Source organism: Typopeltis vanoorti, chromosome 23 (assembly GCF_054136105.1).
Source record: "Typopeltis vanoorti isolate ZY-2024b chromosome 23, IOZ_Tvanoo_1.0, whole genome shotgun sequence".
In the NCBI taxonomy this organism is placed as follows: domain Eukaryota; kingdom Metazoa; phylum Arthropoda; class Arachnida; order Uropygi; family Thelyphonidae; genus Typopeltis; species Typopeltis vanoorti.
In genome coordinates, this window is record NC_143571.1 from 42,422,784 (window position 1) to 42,436,651 (window position 13,868).

Sequence of the window (13,868 nt, forward strand, 5' to 3'; positions counted from 1 at the left end):
ATTGAAGAAAATAGTTCCATCTGTTTCCTAGATGTTAAACTCACTAAGACGCCTGAATCAATTAAAGTCTCTATATTTAGAAAGCCAACTCATACAGAGAGATATTTGCATGCATCATCCCATCACCATCCAGCGCAAAAGTGGGGTATTATATCAACTCTAGCGAATCGTGCAAGATCTGTACTCTCAGATGAAGAACTGAAAAAGGAACTACAACATCTTAAATGGACCTTTAAAAACAATGGCTACTCTCTAAAAAATATTAACAACCAATTATCCCACTGTCAACGTAGCAACGTAGAGACACAGGTCGACTCCAAAGGTCATATCGTCTTGCCATATATCAGCACACTATCCAAAAAGCTGAGTAGAATTCTAAAGAAGTTTAACATAAAAACGTGCTTCTCGGCTATGCCAAAAATAAGATCACGCTTCAACAACTATAAACAACCTCACAACCTTCTACAATTCCGAGAGCACCAGCGTGACATTGCTTATAAGAGAACCAGAGCAACTGCTCTGTCAAGCCATGTCCTGTTTTCAATAAACACGAACAACGAAAGCCACCAACATGAAATAAACTGGCCATGAACTTCAAACCTACACATCTCCCATGATGAAGTAGAGCGCCGCATTGTTGAGTCAAAAGAAATCATCTTGGACCCTTTTCACATGAATAACAATCTTAGCTATAATTTGGCTGACTCTTTCAATTCTACTATTAGATACTGGAGATCACGTGATTCCACACATGCACAGGTGTACAACAATAGAACTTTAACTCGGACTGTAGTTCAAGCTCATAATAACTGTAATTTACAGTCGAATATTATGGCTTTATAATTGTATAGCTTTAGAGTGTGTCAATGTTAATTTCGTGTCTTTTAATATCTTTCTATGTTCTTATCGCCTGATGAAGTCATTCTTGACGAAACATGTTGCGTTTTTACAAATAAATGTCATTGTGTTATAATTCTCGGATTTTAAGTCAGTTAATTTAGAAAAATGAATATATATATATATAATTCGACAGGATGCTATGTAGTTCAGTCGAAGTGACGTTTGCACTCCTCAGCGCTTGACGGCAGAAAAAAATACTTACAGTTAAAATCTGGTCACTGACTAGAGGAAAATTTTCTATGCCTTTTCTCGATGGTTCACGAGTTATTCCATATTGGCATGGGAAAACGGGTTTTTTCTCCCGGTTTTTGTCCTGCAAACACAAGAAAATCAGCAGTCGAACCCACACTATTTTCAACATTAAATACATTTCGTTAGGGTTAGGGACAACGAAATGGCGACATTTGCTAGCCACCTTCTTCACTGCGTACCGATTAATTAGTGATAGCCTTGGACAGCTATCTCTTCTTGGCTACCAATGGAGATTGAACTGCCCACTCACTCTCCAAAAGTAAGATAGGGCTAAAAAAGGCCTTTCCTACTCCATATATGGAAACAAAAAATGTTAGCCGATTTTTTTTTTTTTTGATATATAAAACTTATTAAATTCATCCTTTAATGACAGGGAGATATTCCTGTCATTGGTCTTCCTCTGATATCTCATCTCACAACATACTGTCGATTACAAAGCAGCTGTTTCAGAACAGAATGTTACAGTACACTATTATCTCGCGTAACTTTTTTTTTTTTAAATTCATTAAATTACACACAATACACAACTGGCAGGCTTCTCTCAGCCAATCATCCTTGTAACCAGGTTATCATCTAATCATCTATCCGATCAGATCCCGCTCTGTTTCCACAAACTTTGTAATATTGTATTTATAGTACTAGCTATAGCAAAATCCAGAAAATTCACTGTATACATAAGTATACACTGCTTGAAAAGAATCAATAAAGATTCCCATTTGCATTGCTCATCATGCCGTGTAACGAATAAGGTGTACCGGTATAAACTGAAGGAATGGAAAGCAAACCAGTGCAACTGCTATCGGGTGAAATGGCTGTGAGAAGGGAACTAACCGCGTTTGAAAGATGGGTGCCAAGTTGCAGGATGTCACGTTGCAGGTCTATCTGTTTGGCAAATTGTAACAAATTACGCCAACCTAGGTCAATAATCAATACCATATTGAGATGAAGCCAATAAGTCAACTGCAAGTTCAGTCATCCCTCGACTTACGTCCTGGTTCCGTTCCATCTGGCAGGATGTAAGCCGAGTCGGACGTAAGTCGATACATTAAATCAACAGAGTTATAGGGGCTAGGAACTTAACCATATGTATGGTGTCATTTTAATTTTTAAACTGTATTATAAAACTATTCTGTGCATTACTGACACTATAAAACAGGAGAATAATCACCCAAATCTTCCTCCACAATCACATCTTCATTACTTTCCCTATGTGAAGGACCAGGTTACGGCTCTTCTGGTGTAATGTTTTTTTTTTAATGAAAATATTCAATGTTCTTTGCTTATTCCCCTTTTTCTTTTCCTCATAAATTTGTTCATAGCAAACAAACGCATCATGCACTTTTGTTTCTATTATTAAGTAGCGTTCAACATTGGGGTCCATGTCTTCAGACAATTTGAGAACATCTTAACCAAGGAACATTTCTGCAAGACTTTTCACAGTAAATTGTATAACTATCTCTTCCTGTTTCTCTTTTTCCTCTTCCTTTTCTTCTTTTTCCTCTTCTGCAACAGTTGTTCCTCCAGTCAGATCAATTCTTCGTTCGTCAACTCTTCAGGAGAACTTTCTATGAGTTGAATTATATCATCACCATTCACTTCGAGATTCAGTTTGTTTGCTAAGCTCACTATAACAAACTTCCAAAATCATGCACAAACCTTTTTAATGTCTTTTTCCATATGCCACTCATACATTGAGAGGTCACTTCATCCCAAGCCACAGTAATATTTTTAATAGCATGATAAATATTGAAGGTTTTCCAGAATTGCATGAGAGTCTGGTCATTTCTTTCAGTAGCAGAAATGGCTTGTGAAAAAGTTATCCGTAGATAATAAGCCTTAAACACTACAAGAACTCCTTGATCCATCGGTTAGATCAATGAAGTAGTGTTTGGAGGCAGAAACATGACCTTGAACTTGCGGTGAAGATTACCAATGTAAGGTGATACCTGATATCTAAAATTAATAAAATTTCAAATTGTACATTTTCTTTCACACAATAGTTTCCATTTCATTCGCATAATAGTTGATTAAGGCATCCGCAAGAAATTTTTGAGTCATCCACTCAGAGCCGACGTTAGGGTCTTTGACGCCTGCATGCATTTTCTATCTAAGCGCCCTTGTAACGATCCGGGCGTGTGTAGTTCTTTTACAATAATAAAAATTTAAATTATTTGAAATTTCTTAAATAAATTTTGACATAACAGCCACATGTTGGTTCGCGAAATGTAACGAACCGAGGGTGTTGACTAGGCAGGATAATCTTTAAAAACCTGAATATTCAAAAAATTCTCAAACGTTAAAGCAAATTTCGATAGAGCCACTTCACTTTAATCGTTGAATATAATGACACAGGGATTATAGCCTTCTCACCGACCCGAATCGAATCGCTAACAAAATTAAAATGAATTTTAATTAAAGTTAAAATTTATTTGAACTAAAGTTTAAAAAATTCTTGCATTTTACAAGTTACTAATTTCTTAGTAACTTGTAAACATTTTTTAATAATTTTTATAAGTGGAACTATCTTTTAGGAAAATAAAAGAAACTCAAGATAGATGAGAAAATAAGAAAATAATTCAGAAATAATTAGAACATTTAATATAAGTATTCAAAAAATAGCATCTTTACAGAATAACAGAAAATAAAATTAAATTTCATAAATATATTTGAAATTTTTTTATTTAAATTTTAGGGTTTTTGATTTCATATTTACAAAATTAGAAATAATGGTCTTAACTTCTAATTCCGCACATATATCATTTTCAAAACAAACTAACAAGCTTTTCTTGGCATACTTATTCTTAATTAGGTTTTAAGCAATTTCAACTTGGAAAAGGAACGTTCACAGCTTGCTACACTAACAGGCAAGGTTAATAGTATTCTTAAAGCAATCGAAAAGTTAGGGAAAGATAAATTATTGGACACAATAAAATTAAGAATATCGAAAGGGTTTTGAATATTTAAATTATCCTTCCGAAAAATATCCCGGAAAGCACATAACTCGTCATATAGTTCTATTATATTTACGTCTTTATTGTCACCGTTCTTCAAGAGAATCTTTAAATCGTCACAATTTTTTCGTAAATCTTTGTTATTAATTTGTAGTAATCTATACAAGAAATTAAAATTATCATAATATGTTTTTAGTTGTTCAAAACATATTATCATAATATGTTTTGAACAATATGTGTTCAAAATATGTGTTCTGTTAACGAACACATTGCAACGTCTAGAAGTGTATAAAATACATTCACTCTAAATTTATCTTCTGGCAATTGTGGCGTTTCGTCTTGAAGCTCTTAGTCAAATTGTCGTATCTTCTTTCGTCGTCGAACGTTCGTACCAGTTTTAAATTTTTGTTCTCCATTCACCTCTTCACTCAGTTCTTTTGCCGTTTTTAGAACTTCTTTAAAATTTGTATCTGATCGATACTCTTGTAAGAATATTTATATAAGTTTTCGATAGATTCTAAAGCAAGTGTAATGTTTATATTTTCGTCTTGAAGCATTTTACTCACAGGGTTTATTCTGTTAAATCATATTGTTATGTTATAAGTTATAAGAGAGCAAACAAATTTGTAGTCCTTTATTTTAGCACATAATGTTTGTGCTTCATGCTGAGATTATTAAAATTTTCATTATTTAAAATTTCAAAGAGTGAATCGTAAATTTCTCCTAACTGATATCGTAGATGGCAGGTTGCATTAATTTTACATTCCCATCGCGTTTCTGATGGCTGTTTCAATGTTAAATTTTTTATGAGCTTTAAAAGGATTGCCCAACGTTTGTAAGAGAATGAAAAGCAATTGTATATTTCTTAAATAATTGCAAAGATACTAATTCAATCTGCATTCACTTTGCTGTATCGTTAATGATTAAATTTAGTGTATGAGCAGCACATGGCAGGTAAAAAGCTCGAGGATTTTCTTTTCAAAAGCAAATTTTGGAGCCCATATTTTCCCCTTTCTTATTTGCCCCATTGTCATACCCTTGACCTCGCATGTCTTCAAAGGGAATGTTCCATTTTTCCAGCACATAAACCACGTTCTGTGGAATCTGATATATCTGCAAAACCTAAAACGTTTTCCCTGATCTTGACAATTCCATTGTCACAGGAAACAAAGCTAATAATAATGGTCATTTGTTCTGTTTTACTTGCATCAGGTGTGCAGTCTAAAATGATGAAATAATATTTAGGTTTACGAATTTATACTAAAATTGTACCCCTGATTGCGTTACTTAAAGTTTCCAATATTTCATTTTGACTGTCTTTACTCAAATAGTGTACTCTATTGTTTTTTTTAGGGCACTTTCAACATGATTTTCCATGACGGGATCAAACTTCACAAACAATTCGACTAATTTTAAAAAAATGCCGTTATTCCTTTCATATAATTTATCAGATAATTCGCGAAAAGCTAAATTTTGGCTACCAAGGAATTTTATAATTTCAATCAAGCGTTCTAAAACACTCGTCCAATGTTTCTTTTCCATTTCGTACATGCTTTGAGTCTGGCAATCAATAGTAGTTTTATTTTTTAAATTTTTATCAAGTTCCTTCCATTTTAAGAAATTTTTCATATGAGTTAAACTAGTCTCATTATGCAAAGTTGTACTTACATTTCAACAATCGTTATAACCTTCTATAAGACTACTTGATTTAGTAGTTGCGAAAAGTTTGCAGCAAAAGCAAAAAACAGTAAAAGGGATATATTATATTTTTCTTTTGTACAGGCCCCATTTCAATTAAAACAATTCGTAATTTTTCATCAATATTTCCCCATTCACCTGTATATTCTAAATGTACAGAGACTAACAATGTGTTAGTTTCGTGGTCAACTACAACTAAATCTTCTCCTAACTGTTTTTCACTTAAATCATGCGTCTTGTTATCTTGTTCATAGTTGCAATAATACTTTGATGCGAACTGGATGATGTGCACGGTTCTTCAACTCTGATTTCTGATGTATCGAGTTGGTTACAATCTGCATCAGAATATTTTAATATTTTAACAAATTTATTAAGAGCTCCAGTTTGTTTCTTAATAGCTGCTTCTTTCGCAGCATGACGCTTACGATTTTGTGCACCGGATAACTTTTTTTTTTAAATTCTCGATTCCATCTCTATTTTATACCCACAAGAAATTATTACACAACATGACACAGGGACGAAATAATAGTCCGCTGCGCTACTGTCAGTAGCCTACTGAGAGATGTGTACCCTATGACTGGTTAACTAGCAACAAATATTTTGTATGAAAATTCGTTTCTGCGCATAAATACCGTTCACCGTTGTACTTTAGATAGACTGCAGTAGACACAGCATTCTGCAAGGAAGCATTTAGCCTGCTCTCGCTGCAAAATTATAAACAGTCGGCTGATCAAAGAGGCGGCAATATACAATTTTTTTTACATTTTTATTCGGTGTAACCGGCATTATTTATTTTAATATTGATCGTTCTAAGAATTTTTTGTTTTTATGATAAAAATTTTGTTTCTTAAAAATGAACTTATGAACTGTGCCCCAGCGGCGGCGTCCCTTTGGTAGCGACGCCCGCATGCACCGCATGCTCTGCATGCCCGCTTCCGCCGGTCCTGCATCCACTACTTCTTATTGCTCCAATAATGAACTGGAAGAGTATGCTTCCCAATGTTTTTGAAGATTCGTGGATTCTCACTGTGCCATATCAGAAATGGTTTCAGTTTTTATCCAGCAACATTACTCCTAACAGAATTGTAATACGGGCTTTGAAACTAGGTATAGATTTTAGCTTTTTCTGGATAAATGTCCGCTCGGGCATTTTTCCCCGAAAGAAGGACGTCTCATCCATATTAAATATTTGCTGTGGCAAATAATTTTCCTCTGTAATAATTTTATCCAATTTTTCCACAAACTCCTTGGCTGCCTTCTTAGCACTTACAGATTCCCATACATTTTCACATTATTCAGCTCAAAACGCTGCTTGAATCTCTTGAACCAACCGGAAGAAGCGTTGATTTCGTAGTCATAATCTGGTTCTGGTTTCTCCTTCAACATGTTGATGAGACTTAGTGCCTTAGCGGTTATGGTCACAGTACTAAGGGGTATGCGCTTTTGGTTCAGGTCCTCTATCCACGATCCAAGTAGCTTTTTCATATCACCAATAGGATGTTTTCGTTGCTTCGTCATTATCGTCGATTTAATGGAAGCATATTCTTTCCCAACCTCTACGATTTTATCCTTATTTTTCAAAATGGTCGTCACTGTAGAATGAGACCATCCGAAGTCATGTGCGATCATACTGACGGGCTTATCAGCTTCATGTTGCTTTATAACTTGCAACTTCGTTTCAAGATTAATTGCTCGCCTCTTTTTCTGTGATTCTTCACTAGGTTTTTTGATTGTGCGTGTAGGGGCCATTTTGCACAAAACATCGCGAAATATTTAACGATAAATACACAAACAATCCATTTCTCAAACACAAAATCAACAGAGGAACTGTTGAACACACATGCCGACTGTTTGGGAGGTTGCCGCTGAAAGCGCTGTTGCCACTGTGCATGCTTTACCTTACGCTCGCTTGCGTCTTTTTCGAATGTATAACCGAAAATATTCTTTATTCCCTTATGGATAACGGACGTATCTTCGCGAGGACATAAGTCGAGGGATGACTGTACTATCAGTACTAAGTACTATCAGCGGAAGATCACATATCACAATCACAAACCTGACCGTAGGGTGTTATGAAGAATAATATGGGAAAACTGTTATTCATCGGTCGATACGTTGAATGTGGAGTTACGGGCATCGACTGGAACACGAATCTGCACACAAACATCCAGATCCGAGGTTCACAACTGCGTTTCGATGAGAGGACCTCAATATGCAAGCCTCACATTACTGGAATCAACATGCAGTGTCGTCTTCAATGGTGCAAAGAGCGTGTACACTGTTCCATGGAAGCTTAGAAAGTTGTGTTATGGAGTGACGAATCAAGCTATACCATCTTCTAAGTAGATGGACGGATATTAATGCAACAGACTCCAGGTGAACATCTCCTATCGCAGTGCATAACCATAAGTATGAAATTCGCAGGTAACGGTGTGATGGTATGGCTCTGTTTTTTCCTGGTTCAGCCTAGGATCTCTGTTTTTGGTACTACGAACACTGAGCTCCGAGAAATTTCTGAACAATCATGGAATTTCTACAGAACTAACCATTGTCTCTTTCAGCACCACAACGCACTGTGCCATAAGGCTGCTACTGCTGTTGTTGTAACGTTGTGGTTTGGGGCATGAACGTCACCATTCTTGACTGGCTTACACAATGTCTTGATCATAACCCTATTGAACATCTCTGGAATGAACTGTAATATAGGGCGGGATTCATGGACGTCTGCCTCAGACCTCATTATATGGCTACAGGAAGAATGGTCCAAAATTCACATTGATGGCTATCGTAACGCTTGTGGAAATTCGCTCTAGGATGTCTGCAGTCATCGCAAGTAAGTTGTTCCTCACACTATGGTATCATGACTTTTTTCCAAAAAGTGTATACTAGAAAAATACTCACTGAAATTTTCAACTGACGTCGAAGGATGTGACATGTATGCCATCTCTAGCAACTAAATCCTGTCTATCTTATTTAGTAGTCACCCAACTGCAGATTTTTTGGGGATTTTGTTTTGCTGCTTTAGCCAGTGTCCTCTCATATGCTATTTTCTCCTTTACTACATTTCTTTCCCCCCCCTCCAGGGAGTGTCTTTTACTCTTTGTGCTGCTGAGAAATACCTTGTTTGTTATATCCTCTGTAAAACAACTTTTTTCATGCAGTTACTGATTAGTTCTATGATTCTGTTACTTCATTCATTCTTCTAAAAATAAGAATACAATCCAAATATTTCTCCTTCTTCATAAGAAACTGGTTTCTAACCCTGCCCAAGGTACTACTGATTCCTCTCCTCTTCAATTGATCCAGCCACGTCTAGTCACCAATCTGTTTCAGTCTGTTTAACAGAGTCCAGCTCTCTGTAATGTAAACATTTCTTTCAAAATCTGTGATTTCAAACGTCTTTTGTTAAGTGACACTTGAACCAAGATAGTTATTTCCCATGTGAAAAACATGCTATGGCACCGTTATAGCCATCATGTTTACACACACACACACACACACACACACACACACACACACACACACACACACACACACACACACACACACACACACACACACACACACACACACACACACACACACACACACACACACACACACACACACACACACACACACACACACACAGAGAGAGAGAAAGAGAGAGAGAGAGAGAGAAAAGAATATCCAACAAATGGGGCAACAGAAAGGGAAGGACTAAATTTTTTTTCTTTGGGAAGGAAAAACTGAGAGCCGGTTCTGAAAACATTATAACTCTTATTACTCTTCCCATTTTGCGTTAGTTATGATAACCTCTGGATAAGTTATCTTTATGAGGCTCAAGATCAGATGAATTATGTTATTATTATTATTATTATTATTATTATTATTATTTATATATAGTTTTTTATAGTTTTAAAGTGGTTCCAACTCCTGTTTTTAATTTGAAAGTGTTCCGAAGTAACTCTACCAGTCACGCCGAAGACAGTGATCTAAAATTCACTGAAATCGGCTAAGAAGAAACCAAATTTCGAAGTGTTGAAAAGTGAGCAGAGAGTTCCACGGTCAACAACGAGCGAAGAACAAAGGACGTCGCCATCTTTACAATCATGCCACAATTACTCAAGGAAAGAAAGGTGAGTCATGAAGTGTATCAAATGCCTGGAGGATTTATCGTCCGACGGAAATCAAATAACTTGTACGAAATGCAGTAGGGTTCTACACTTAAAATGTGCCCGCTTTTCAGAAACAACCTGGCAACGTAAAACCAATGCAACATACGAGGAATGGAAGTGTGTAATCTATATGAGGAACAAAGAAACGCACCTCAAGCAGCTACCTGCGACGCAGCCGATTATACCGAAGGTAAAATCAGATGACGAACTGAACAGACAAAAAAAATGCAGGAGAGTCCTATAATTTGAACTCTTTAAATATACTAATAGAAAACGGTCTAAAGACTACAAAAGCCAGCTTAGTAGATCTTGTGCAAGAACTCTTCAACAAACAGAACGAACAAATAACAAAAAAATCTTGCGAATATGAAGATTTGGTCAAACATAATAATTTAACAGTGATAGAAGTGTTACAAACGGTTAAAGACATCAAAATCAGCATTTACGCATTAAATGACAGGCAACATAATTTGATGAAAGAAACATCCGAACTCCGTCAAGAACTTCATTCTCTAAAACTACAATACGAATATTAAATCAGCAACAACATAAAGAAGATTTTATCATAAACAGTCTTCCTGAAACTTCACCTAAAGAAAACCTCAGAGACGTAGTTTTAAAATGAGGCCATGCAATTGACATCCCCCTATAGCTTAACGACATTCAGACAGTAAATCGGATTTCTAGGAAGATCAAAAAACAAGGCTTGCTACGACCTGCACCAGTCATAGTTTGCCTTACAAGCAAGTCCGCAAGAGACAATGTCATGAAAGCCAGCAGACAGATAAAAACAGTTGCCAAGGACGTGAACGCATTGAAGACAACACACCAATCTTCCTATCCGAATATTTAACACCATTCAGCCAGAATTTGTTGTACAAAGCAAATAAAGCAAAAACAGAAAAAAATTACCAATTTTTGGGGATCAGAGATGCCAAGGTATTCTTGAGGAAGTCACAAACTTCAAAACCTATACAAATTAAAAGCTTAGAAGATATAGAAAGGCTACCACACTGAAAAAAAGTCTCCTGATTAGTTCAAAAAGAAGACCTGAATAAAAATGAATGTGAACCACCAAGACAGATGCAACAACAGGAGGACATACAGGTAATTTCACTTTGATCAGACCTTTCAGTTCATTCATTTGACTTCCCAAACATCAGCCTACTTCCATCAAATCAATAAAAAAAAATTTTAAAAAATAAAAAAAATACATATATCTAACCAGTGTCATCCTCAGATAAGCTCATTAGTAAGCTTCTAGGATGCAAGCAGAGACATTACATCTCAACCGAGATCAACAACAACAAAAAAAAGAAAGAATTATTTATTACATTGAAGTGCTGTAGTTACAGAGGTTAAAAACATTAAAAAGCAAAAATTGTGAAATATATACAGAGTGTTCGGGATAAATTTGACAGTTTCGTAAGGAAAAAGAAAATCTTCTTTGTATCTATTAAATTTAATGAATTGACAAAAAAACATTACAGGCAGAGTTAATTACAATACTATCAACAAGATTTACTCAAAATAACCACCATTAGCATCGATCACAGCTTCAATTCTGCTTCGGAACCTCGAACAAGCTGATGCTACAGTCTCCCTGGGAAGGGCCGCAAAAACTGTTTTAATTTTATCCATTAACTGGGCTTTTGTATTACTGGAAGTGCGATTGGTGTCTTTTTCAACTGCGCCCCATACAAAATAATCCATGGGGTTAAGGTCTGGGGAGTTTGGAGGCCAAACATTTGGACTGGTGAAGTCGTAGAAATTTTCAGACAACCATTTTTGACTTTTCCCAGAGGTGTGGCAAGGGGCCGAATCCTGCTGCCATACATACGGCCTACCATTGGCTACCCTTGTTATCCAGGGCTTGACTACAGTTAGCAACTCCACGAACAAAGCCCGAATTCCAATGCCAGGGTTCTTCAACACCTGTTCCTGCAGATTTGCGAGGAATTCTGCTGTACGAACGCAATCAGATCGTCTGCTAGGGATCTTTCTTCTTGCTACATCGTCGTAGTCACCATTGCAAGTCTCTAGTTCATGCCTGATTGTTTTTACTGTATTCAGGGAGCATTGGGCAGCAGTCGTAATATCCTTATTTTGATGGCGGGCACGAATCATCATGATACAAGTTATTCTCTTCCATGATTCAGGTGGGTTCCAGCTATCCATCCTTTCTGACATCTTGTATATGAATGAAGAAGGGTCCAAACTTTTAAATGAAGAGAAGTGTGTGTTAATACATGTAACTTACGGAAAAATATAATTAATTATAAATATGTCAAATTTATCCCGAACACCCTGTACATAACTCACTGTTATACTATAAATGCTGTTAAAAAAATGCAACCTTATCCAATTACAAACTATAAATTACCATCCATAGTAAATATTATTAACGCTATTTAAATTAAGAGGATATTAAATCCCACATTGCTTCAAAACCGAATAAGAAACGGAAAAATCGGAATCAAAGAGTTTCATGCCAAATATAGTAACTAAAAAAGTATTGTCGAACTACTCGCCGATACTTTCGCCGAAAGTAGTCACTGATACTTTTATAGTTACTATATTCAGCATGAAACTCTTTGATTCCAATCTTTGAGTTTTTTATTCGGTTTTGAAACAATGTGGGATTTAATATCCCCTTAATTTAAATAATGTTTACATCGCCGAAATGAAGCCTATTGGCTCTTTATTTTAAAAAAAATATTATTAACGCATTTTAGAGTACAAAAAACGCAACAATTTGTATGAAATTCACTGTGAAATATATATATATATTAGGGTTACCAAGTAATTTTATAAACTTGGTTATTTTACTCCTAATCCCAAGTAAGCAAACAGTTAAGTTTGCGCCTGGACGTAGTTCAAGTATAAGGGAGGTGCAACACCAGAGCAACTCATTGTAAATGTGGGTAAAGCTCTGATCACTATTCTTAGTATTTTCCATAATGTAAAGCACATCTCACTAAGAGATGTATACTGCAATACATTATGGGTGGGGGTCACTACCCAGACCGGTTTCAACCTTTTTGAGGGCTCCTCAGTGAGTAGCTAGACCCTAAGGTCTAGAAATATTTATTACCCATTTTACCATTATTACCCATTTTACCATTTATGATAAACCACTGAGGAGACCTTAAAAAAGGTTGAAACCAGTCTGGGTAGTGACCCCGGCCATAATGTATTGCAGTATACATCTCTTAGTGAGATGTGTTTTACATTATGGAAAATATTAAGAATAGTGATCAGAGCTTTACCCACCTTTACAATGAGTTGCCCTGGTGTTGCACCACCTTTATACTTGAACTACGTCCAGCTGCAAACTTAACTGTTTGCTTACTTGGGATTAGGAGTAAAATAACCATGTTTATAAAATTACTTGGTAACCCTAATATACATTACCAAAGTTAAAAAAAACTTATTTACACACACACACACACACACACACACACACACACACACACACACACACACACACACACACACACACACACACATATGTAATATGTAAATATATGTAAATATGTGTATATATGTAAATGCTCTGTAAGATGATAAATAAAATGTTATTACAAAAAAAATTAATATGGATTACCTAGACTAATTCCACACTAAGAGAAAAAAATAGTTTAATTCTTTATTCAAGTGTAAGCAAACAAAGTTTGAGCCTGAAGTATCTTCAGGACTGGGGCAACTAGTGGTAAAGGTGACTAAACTTTATCCACCCTTGCTACGAGTTTTCTTATTTTCTTTACCTCCCTGGAGTCAAATGATTCATCGTGGGGGGGGGGGGGGGCAACTCAAAGTCTACCATACCACTCCTTAAACGCACGATTGTCTGCACATTCCCTATTTTCTCAGATCCCCTTGTTCTAATTGGGATCTGGCCTATGCAAAA